General features: G+C 46.4%; 1 pseudogene; it reads right to left on the reverse strand.

Annotated features, from left to right (window-relative positions):
* Window positions 1–247: 247 nt before the first annotated feature.
* LOC143562486 (NDR1/HIN1-like protein 3 pseudogene) lies at window positions 248–1,237 on the reverse strand (annotated as a pseudogene).
* Between the last annotated feature and the right edge of the window lie 9,659 nt (window positions 1,238–10,896).

Consider the following 10,896-nt stretch of genomic DNA (forward strand, 5'->3'; position numbering starts at 1 on the left):
TTTACACTTCAAAATCACTCGATCCTACTCACATAAATGATTTATGATTACAAACAAAATGGAAAACGTATCTTTCTTACAGACATAGGCGAGTATAAATTTATGATTATTTATGACTAAGATCACTTTTAAAACGGAAAAAAAGTTTGATGTGTCACTAACTATATATCATCAGTTTGTATTGTTATCAGCCAATATATCATAATTCATATTATTTTTAAAGGTGAAAAAACAAACAAACAAACACTAAAATAAAACTATCGATTTATTTATAAACAATAATAATACCGTGTACATATACATAAAATGTAAATAATAATAATAATAATAATCCAGCAATATACTCCGCAGTATACAAGAATCTACCGGATCAATAAAACTCCAAAAACAAATAAATAAAATAAATATAACAAGAATCAGTAAATCAAATGAAACAAAGACTCGGTCCAAGAACCATAACAATGACTATGTCTAGTCTACCAATCAAAATCACACTTGGTCCTTTCAAACCCACGAGTCGAAGGACCACCACTCAAAGGAACCTTCAACTCACACTCAAACCGTGGCTTGAACTTGGGTTTAGCCCACCACACCTTCAACCTCAGCCTAATCTTCAACTTCAAATCAATATCATAACGCCCTTCGCTCTGATCCTTATTATACTCCGATCTTGTATCGCCCGACCCGATAGCCAGGTTCTGCTCGCCACTAAACACCGCACTCAAATCCTTCTCCTCCTTATGTCCCAAATAAAACCTTTCTAGATTCTGCGTATTAAACCGCTTACCATCGTACTCAGCGTTGGCTTCGATTCGGTCGTAGTAAATACCTATACGTCGATTCGGGTTCCTAAAGGTCATGTTAACGGCTAGATCATAGTACAACGTGTCGTTGTTCGGAGACAAGGTGAATTGGGTGAGCGTGGCTTCGTTGACGTGGAATTTGGGCGCGTTAGGGCGGAAGATGAGCCAGAACACGAGGACAATGATTCCAAGGATGACTAAAATGGTGATGATTATTTGAAAAATGAGGTTGAATATGCAACCGCACAGGCAGCTGAAACACCAGGAGAATGGGTTGCAACTGCCTCCCCGGCCCGGCCGATGGTAGGACCGGGATTTTCGGGCCGGGGGTGGGATGGAAGGGCCGTAGTAGGCTCCGTTGAGATGAGATTGATCAGACATGGTGAAGTTGTAATTGGGATATAGATATTTTGAAGATAGGTGAGGGTATTTATATATTGTGATGTGTGTTGAATATTATTAACGCGTTGAGGGTGCGTATGAATTAAAATACCGCGTGAGTGTAACGGATGATGACTAGTTAGTTGGTTTTAGATTGTTTCAGATACCACCATTTAATCTCTGTTAAGTTTCTAAAATAACATTTAATCATTTGTACTTTTTTGAAGAAATAGTCAAGTTTATTTTTGTTTATGATTGTCGTTTTATATTAATTTATTTATGAATAATAAGTGTTGTTTTAAATGTGAAAAAGTGGAAAGACGGTGATATAAAACGTTGGCCACCTAATACATACACCCGCTTTTTCTTATCATACCCCTTTAAAAACATACATTATTTATCAGTTTTTCAATCATTTTCGTTTTCTAAGTCAAAATATACGATACTTTTTTTAAATAATCACAAAGTAGCCTAATTTTATGGGTGCCTTATAGTCATATCATATATAATGACTTTATACATCTAGGTGTGGCTATTGGTGATACGGACGGGATAACGGGTCAAACATAAAATATGGCAAGAATGGATTGTTTTAACTTTTAAAGTTAGATCATTTTACTTCGAATTAAAACTTTTTATTAACAAAAATGTGTACGAGTCAAATCAGGTTTAACAACACTAAGTCACTAATAGGAAATTTTCAATTCTAGATGCAAGATAGAATTGCCACGATTGGGTATCAAATAATAGCAGAGAGGCCATTTGTAATAGTAGCAAAGTTTAAGGATCACACGTGTACACTTGTATGACTTATAATATGTATTGAACACCGTCTAATGAATGAAAGGATGACGATCGAACCAAAATAATGAGCCTGAAGCTCTAACACCACTTGTTACGGTTCAAGTGGCACATCGTAATTGAAGAGGTAGGTCCCAGCAGAGCCCAGTTGGACCCGCAAGATTCACCTCAAAGAGGGACGTCTGCGCAGTTGAACCCGCAAGACTCACCTTCAAGAGGGACGTCTGCGCAAAGACTAAACTCGCAAGACTCACCTTGAGAGACGTCTGCGCAAAAACCAACTGGATCCGCAGGACCCACCATGCTCAGAGACGTGACGTCCTTACGCGCAGTACGCAAGCTATTCCCGCAGGAAAAGCCTCCCAATGGTCGACGTACTCCGCCTGTTCCCGCAGCAACGGATACTAGCCATCAGGGAAGGCTACCCGCGCAGCAAGGCTACACGCACAAGGCACTAACTCTTAAATAATTCAGCAATGTCACATGAAGAAGGAGTGAGCAAGCCGGGAATACTCCCGCCCAAAGCCGGGAAAACTCCCGCCCAAATGAGCCAGTCCGTACGCTACTGGAGGATCTTTTGTACTGTACCTGCCAAGGTATGGACAAAAGATCTGACCAAAGCTGCGACAGCTCACTGACAACAGTACGACGAGCAGCACGCTCTACTACTTAATGTCACTATCAGTCGCTGCCTACTCACCAACCTGTCGTAGCACGTGCATAGCCTGCAGTTGGTGGAAAAGGAATAGTACACAGCCGGCCTGGTCACTATCAGCCGCTGCCTACCCACCAACCACCAGCATGGCACGTGCGTAGCCCACAGTTGGTAGAACAGGAATACTATTCAGCCGGCTGTACCTGCTTGGAGACCTACCTTCGGCTATAAATACTCCAACACCTTGGAACGGTATCATATCTTATGATCTTATATCTTCATATATTATCTGATATCTGCTCTAGTCATTTCTCTTAATATACACTTATATTCAAGAGCAATCTATTCTGATTCTCACGCCGGAGGGTGGTCACAAGGAGGTACCCCCCCTTCTCAGTGACGAGCTCACGGTGTCTGTTTTGCAGGTCATCAGAAGAATAACCATCTTGCCGGACCTAACCCTCGTGGGAAACATCTATTTAACCCCCAGATTATCCGTAATCTGCCGGGGTCAATTAGTGTTTCTTCATTGGCGCCATCCGTGTATAAAAGCTAGAACTTGAATCTTTTTCAGTTTTTTTCAAAACTTCTGGAAATATGGTTAACGTTACTCCGGTCCAAGGCCAGCGAGTGACCAAGAAACCCCGGTAATCACAACCCCAGCTACTGGGAGGAACACCGGCGAGTACACAAATTTTACGAACACTACCCCGGTTACTCAAGCCGGGGCAAGTGCAGTAAATTTTACGAACACTACCCCGGTTACCCAAGCCGGGGCAAGTGCAGTAAACAATCATCCCCTGGGATTCATTGATACCCAGGTGGAAAGACAACAGACGAGGCTCCCCCGCCAAACACTTGAACAAGTTAAAGCGTGGGCAGAAGCACGTCAGAAGAAATTCCAAGCTGAGTTGGACGAACACTTACGTTCCATCCAACAGGCTGACGAATTTGGAAGCACTCAACAGCTCAACATGAGTAGTGAGTGCGAGTACTCGGAGGAATCCAACACCGACGCAAACCCTCGCCATAGGGCGAAAGGGAAGCGTAAGGAAACGGACTTCCAAACGAGAAGGAATTTCGAAGAAACCTTCAAACCAAGGAACGCTCACGCACCTCGTGGCGTAATGAACGCTGAGCAGGCTAATGCGTGTAGAACCCCAGTTGGGGAAAACACGAATGAAACTGCAGCTTCAATGTTGGAGACTACATACTGCGTAAACAACGAGATTCCAAACCAGGTGAATATCGGCTCGAAAGGCTCGATGACACCCCCATCCCAAGAACATGGAAGGGAGTTCAATTACACAGGTTGCATGTAGATCAATTCCAAACTTGTAAAGAAAAGGCCCAGAGCCACTTCTAATGGAAATGATTCTCCTTATCACATTGACGCTGATGGTCTTACATTTATACTTATGAACTTTCCACACTGATATGCCGGTATTCACCACATAAATAAGTGGAGACGTCGTTGCGTGTGGACGACGGCAAAACCCGCATAAACACAAAAAACGGCAAACCTTCACGCAGGTCAGTTATAGGTAAAGTTTGGTCATCCCACTAAATGAAAGTGACGGTCCTACCCGCACAACCATGATAGAGGAAACTGAACACTAACCTATTGACAACCGCGCGTCGAACGGTTAACTTATTCAAAACACTGATATGCCGGTATTCACCGTATAAATAAGTGGAGACGTCGTTGCGTGTGGACGGCGGCAAAACCCGCATAAACACAAAAAACGACAAACCTTCACGCAGGTCAGTTATAGGTAAAGTTTGGTCATCCCACTAAATGAAAGTGACGGTCCTACCCGCACAATCATGATAGAGGAAACTGAACACTAACCTATTGACAACCGCGCGTCGAACGGTTAACTTATTCAAAACACTGATATGCCGGTATTCACCGCATAAATAAGTGGAGACGTCGTTGCGTGTGGACGGCGGCAAAACCCGCTTAAACATAAAAAACGGCAAACCTTCACGCAGGTCAGTTATAGGTGAAGACTGGTCATCCCACTAAATGAAAGTGACGGTCCTACCCGCACAATCATGATAGAGGAAACTGAACACTAACCTATTGACAACCGCGCGTCGAACGGTTAACTTATTGAAAACACTTGGAAAATTGTTGTTAAACTAAAGTATGCACGAGCGAATCATATATTGTTTATGCGGCAAAACAAGTGCCAAATTAAGCTATAATATGCATGAGCAAGTCATATAACGTTTATAAAGCAAGTCATCCAGTGAAATTGGCGGTCCTACCCGCACAAACATTTATATTTCATAAAAAATTCAAACATTACAAGAATGGCCGGGTATCTACCCGCCTACAGAAATATAAATCTATCCTAACGGTGGGAAGGGATCTCAAGGTTCAAACTTCAGGACCACTCCCTCCAAACCCACTTGTACCCGCACCATCAGTTGGCTGTGGCGGTTCAAGGAAAGTCTTGAGAATGGTTAGCCCATCATCAGCAGCAGCAATTTCGTTCACCTTCTCCACCACCGGATGCGGGAAGGCAGCATACTGGTTCACTGCTTGGTCATAGGCAGCTTCAGTATCCACATCATATAGAGGGAAGTTGGAAGGCGGGATGCCCTTCTCAACAAACCCTAGACCAAGCAGGAAGCCAGCCTTTTCCCCATCCTCATGAGAAGCGTTGAGGGCTGCGCTCATGGCGTCGTCATAAGATGTATTCGTGAAGACTCGATGCACAACCTACAAGAAAAAAAACAAGTATCAAAACCTTTTCTAAGCACAAAGAAAAGCGTAAAGATATTATGAAGCTTACGCATACCTGCGACAACGCTTCTCGTAGAAGCCATTCCTTGGTAATCAGAGCTTCTTGGAGGGCAGCCTGAGCTAGGTCATGGGCGCGTTCGGCTTCATTCTTGTTAAGGTTGGCAAGCAACACTTCCTTAGCAGCAGCCTCTTCAACGCCCTTCAGCTTACGCTCAGTATGGTCAAGCATACCCCTCTGATCCAACATCTCTTGAAGCTTCTTGGCGTCTTCCATAGCCAAAGCATCATGAGCCTGCTGAAGCCTCTCTAGTTTAACTTTAAGCTCCTCATTTTCGACGCGCAGAGGTTCAGCAACGGCTTCAACCTTGGTGGTCCTCTCGGTCGCGTTCCGCGCAGTTTCCTTAGCCAACCGAAGCTGTTCGTTAACAGCTTGGGTAGCCTTGGAACGGGCCTCGAGCCGGGCCTGCACTTCAACCTCGAGGGCCTTGAAGGCCTTTTCCTTCTCCGCAGCAATTGCGGAAAGTCTCCTGTTCTCCTCCCGGATAGCCCGCGCCTGAGCCACTTCTTGGATACACGCAGCCTTTAACTTGTCGTTTTCACGACAAAGCAACTCGACGCGCGGCTGCATCCGGGCAAGGAGAATCCGAAGCTCATTTGTCAGCCTACCCTCCTGGTAGCTAGACATGGCTTCCCCCAACGCGCCACTTGGGGCCGCGTGACGCGCCCACTCGACGCAGTCCACAGCCGTCCAAAGGGTTGTTCCCCGACGGATGTTCCACCGTGGAACATACACCTCACTGGAATCCGACACTGTAAAAACAAAAAACAGTTAGGAAAAGATGATATATAAAAAAAAAGAGGCCAAAATAACCCTACGCACCTGTAGGGTCGACAACAGGCCGGTAGCCGCCGAACCCATCACCCGAACCTAAGGGATATCCATCCAAGAGGTCAGGCAGATGGGAAGGAGGCAGAGATTGGCTAGAAGCCCCAAACATACCTGCTAAACCGGCCGGGGACGAGGTAGTCGCCGGTGCCGGAGGCACGGTTGAAGCCGCAGCGGTAGAAACCATCGGTGGTGAACTCACTGGAGGTGAACTCACAACCGTGGCCGCCGCTGCGGAGGAGCCCGCAGAAACAATCACCGCCGGCTCAGTGAAGGATTCCGTGAAGATCGCACTGACAGCCGGCGGGGATGATGTTACAGTTGGAACAGTTGCCTCAACAGGATGAGCAACTGAACCAATACTACAAACAGGCGTAGCCGCCTGGGTCATCGCCTCGGGTAGGTTGACCAAACCTACCGTCATGGGTCCAGAACTGCTCCTCTCCGCTCCACTCTGGAATGCGGTAGCATCCACGCCTGCATGAAGACGAGATATTAAAAACTATGGCGGAAAGAATTGCGGGTAAGATTAATTTACACTTACGAGTTTTCTTGAGCTTGAAGGTTCTGACAGGCGGGGACGAACCCGATGGAGCCGGCCTCTTCACGCCGGTCACCGTCGTCGTACTGGGCGGATCGGAGGTGGCAGCTGTCTCAACCTCCGGGACAGTTGTCTCACCACCAGCAGGGTTCCCCGCCACCTCCTCACTTTCGGTCTCCGAGTCAGACCGGTTCCCCTGATCGGCGGTGGAGGCAACCTTCGCCTTGCCCTTCGCGCCAGCTGCCTTCTTCCTCACGAAGAAAGGACCATCTGCGGATTCTTCATCAGAAGATGACAAAATTAGAGGAATTCCAGCAGAGGTTTGAGCATGGAGAGGACGGGGGTTAAAGAAACCCTTACCTGGCCGCGTGGCGCTCAAAATCTCATGGCCCGGCGGGTAGACCTTCACGAACCTATCCGCCGTTTGCTCCAAGATGGGCAACTCATTCTCGTCGAGAGCACGAGTACCCAGCCAAGCGGGACCACCGCTCTCACGCGGTTGCAAAAGCGACTGCAAATTGTTCCCCTCTGAAAATAAACAGAAAAGCAGTTAGAAGAAAAACCCTAAATCAGCAAAAAGATATGAAGCATACCGTAAGGGATAGAGTTCAAACCGTATTCGAGGACGATGGGAATCTGTGGCGCCTCTGCCCCAGCATCCTTCCGTACCCGGCTCATCCCAAGCATCACCATCCCAGACTTCGCAAAGCGGTAAACCGGAGTCTGGATCTGGGAGATCTTGGCGAACCATTCCGCCTCTTGGTAATTGGAGGCGGGAAGGCTAGGGAGCGCCCTCCCGTTCTTAAACGTCATCGCAATGGGGACGACGCGAGCAGAGACATAGAAAAACTCCCGCTTCCAAGAACGAAGACTGCGCTCGGTAGCGCAGATCTTCAAACCCTTGATCCGATTGACCAAGGTATACCAGCCCTGGATTCACCTCCAGGAATAGAAGGTCATCAGGCGGTCGACGCGGAGCTCAACGCCCAGAATATGGCACACCCATTCAAAATGGCGAACCTTTGCGATCGCCATCGGGTGCACCTCCGTTAGGTGTACACCGTGTCTCTCCAAAACACGGTACACAAACTTCGTCAATGGGAACCTCAGATTCCCATAGACGAAGAATGCAGCATACACCCCTATCTTGCCCTTGGGGGTATCATACACTGTCTGGTGAGACTCAGGAAACTCAGGCTCGAAAGGCTCGAGCATGAACTTCTTGACGATGTACTGGTACAGGTCGACGGAAAGAGCACACTGGCACTCGCCAGAAGTACTCTTATCATCCTTATCAGACGTGGACATCGGATTCTCGGTGTATACATCGGACTCCTCGGCAATAGCCTCAGGATCACGAATGGAAGACATGTTTTGGAAGATGGAAAGAAGAACGATTTCAGGAGAATGCTCGACAAAAGTTAGAGTATTCGCCAGAAATCGCTTAGAAGAAGAAGTGAAACTGTGAATTGAGATGCATCATCTCCTCCCTTTATATACTCATCGCAATGAATGCGATGAATTTAATGCGGGAGAGACGGAAAAGCGCAGGTGCAATGAAACTATGACACGTGGAAAAAGCAAGCTGACAACAGCTGTCGACAGGACGTGCGCCGTAGACTTCGCGGCCACGCGCCCGAAAACTCGCGCCCACGCGCCTGAAAAAGCGTCTGGAATGACCATATACTGTCACGTCGCCATAACTTCATGCACGTCCTGAAACTGTCAGAAGAAACCGTCAAACCACGCTGACGTCCCTTCAACAGTTGGACTGTTCTTATCATTTCACCAATTCTTCGAATTTCAAAAAGATTCAAAAGTAAGCGGGACTTTACCCCCTTACCTTGGCAACCAAGTAACTATAAGACAGGTGCGGGTACAGTGTCAAGGCAAAACCCTTCACATACTTAGCACCTGCAGGGAATTGAAGCCAAGAATACCTCGGCAACCAAGTAACTATAAGTCGGGTGCGGGTACAGTGTCAAGGCAAAACCCTTCACATACTTAGCACCTGCAAGGAATTGACGCCAGGAATACCTTGAAAGTAAAGTAACCATAAGACGAGTGCGGGTACAGTGTCAAGGCAAAACCCCTCACATACTTAGCACTCCGCAGGGAATTGAAACCAAGAAGGATCTTCTGGGCCATGCTTGCGGAAACGGAAATAACATCCCCGCATAGCGGGAACGTTGAGAACTAGATTGTTTGAAGCTCCAAGATGGAATTGGTTGTTAAACATAATTGATCACTATGTTTAAAACTACCAAAACCTCATGGAGAATCTACACAAGTGGAACTCAACGCTACTGACTTGCGAGGAGGTTACAGACCTACCCGCATCATACCCAAAGATCAAGCAGAAAAGTCGGGAATTTCTGCACGTGACATTAGGAAACCCGCGGGAAGAATCCCCGCGGAGAACCTTAAAACTAAACCCTTTTCAAAACCCTTTGCTTAAGTCCAAAAGTTCACCTCACTTATTAACAATTCATGAGAAGAACATTGGACTGGGGGGACTTGAAGAGGTAGGTCCCAGCAGAGCCCAATTGAACCCGCAAGACTCATCTCAAAGAGGGACGTCTGCGCAGTTGAACCCGCAAGACTCACCTTCAAGAGGGAGGTCTGCGCAAAGACTAAACTCGCAAGACTCATCTTGAGAGACGTCTGCGCAAAAACCAACTGGATCCGCAGGACCCACCATGCTCAGAGACGTGATGTCCTTACGCGCAGTACGCAAGCTGTTCCCGCAGGAAAAGCCTCCCAATGGTCGACGTACTCCGCCTGTTCCCGCAGCAACGGATACTAGCCATCAGGGAAGGCTACCCGCGCAGCAAGGCTACACGCACAAGGCACTAACTCTTAAATAATTCAGCAATGTCACCTGAAGAAGGAGTGAGCAAGCCGGGAATACTCCCGCCCAAAGCCGGGAAAACTCCCGCCCAAATGAGCCAGTCCGTACGCTACTGGAGGATCTTTTGTACTGTACCTGCCAAGGTATGGACAAAAGATCTGACCAAAGCTGCGACAGCTCAATGACAACAGTACGACGAGCAGCACGCTCTACTACTTAATGTCACTATCAGCCGCTGCCTACTCACCAACATGTCGTAGCACGTGCATAGCCTGCAGTTGGTGGAAAAGGAATAGTACACAGCCGCCCTGGTCACTATCAGCCGCTGCCTACCCACCAACCACCAGCATGGCACGTGCGTAGCCCACAGTTGGTAGAACAGGAATACTATTCAGCCGGCTGTACCTGCTTGGAAACCTACCTTCGGCTATAAATACTCCAACACCTTGGAACGGTATCATATCTTATGATCTTATATCTTCATATATTATCTAATATCTGCTCTAGTCATTTCTCTCAATATACACTTATATTCAAGAGCAATCTAGTCTGATTCTCACGCCGGAGGGTGGTCACAAGGAGGTACCCCCCCCCCTTCTCAGAGACGAGCTCACGGTGTCTGTTTTGCAGGTCATCAGAAGAATAACCATCTTGCCGGACCTAACCCTCGTGGGAAACATCTATTTAACCCCCAGATTATCCGTAATCTGCCGGGGTCAATTAGTGTTTCTTCAGTAATCAAATGGCAAACACAATACAAACAAATTGCATGTAGAAACAGAAGAAGAAAAAAACGACAATATAACATGGTTCGGATCCAATGTAAATCTTGCATCCTTGGTTGCAACTAGATTTTTTTTTCTTTTCTGATTAATTAAAACCAACCCATCCTGTTGTTTCCTCCCGATTGACTAACCATACCTTCATAACCTAACTTGTAACATCATAAATTTCATACTTGAATTTAGATATATATGTGAAAAATGATCCCATAAATTTTTTACAACCCTTGAAATATGCATGGCAGGCTCTAAGAGTGGGTAAGGTGGGCGCCCGGCCGGTAACATATTTTTCAAGAGCACAACTTTTTTAAAAAATGTCAATTTTATATATAAACTACCCGAACGCTTATACTCTCACTATAAATATAAGTTTATAACACTCATATGCTTTTTATACCCACCTTTTTAAAACCCAAAGACTTTCATAAAAAATTGAAAAAG

This window comes from Bidens hawaiensis, unplaced genomic scaffold (assembly GCF_021521415.1).
Source record: "Bidens hawaiensis isolate Kalapana, Puna unplaced genomic scaffold, B.hawaiensis_p1.1 tig00021024_1, whole genome shotgun sequence".
Taxonomy (NCBI): Eukaryota; Viridiplantae; Streptophyta; class Magnoliopsida; order Asterales; family Asteraceae; genus Bidens; species Bidens hawaiensis.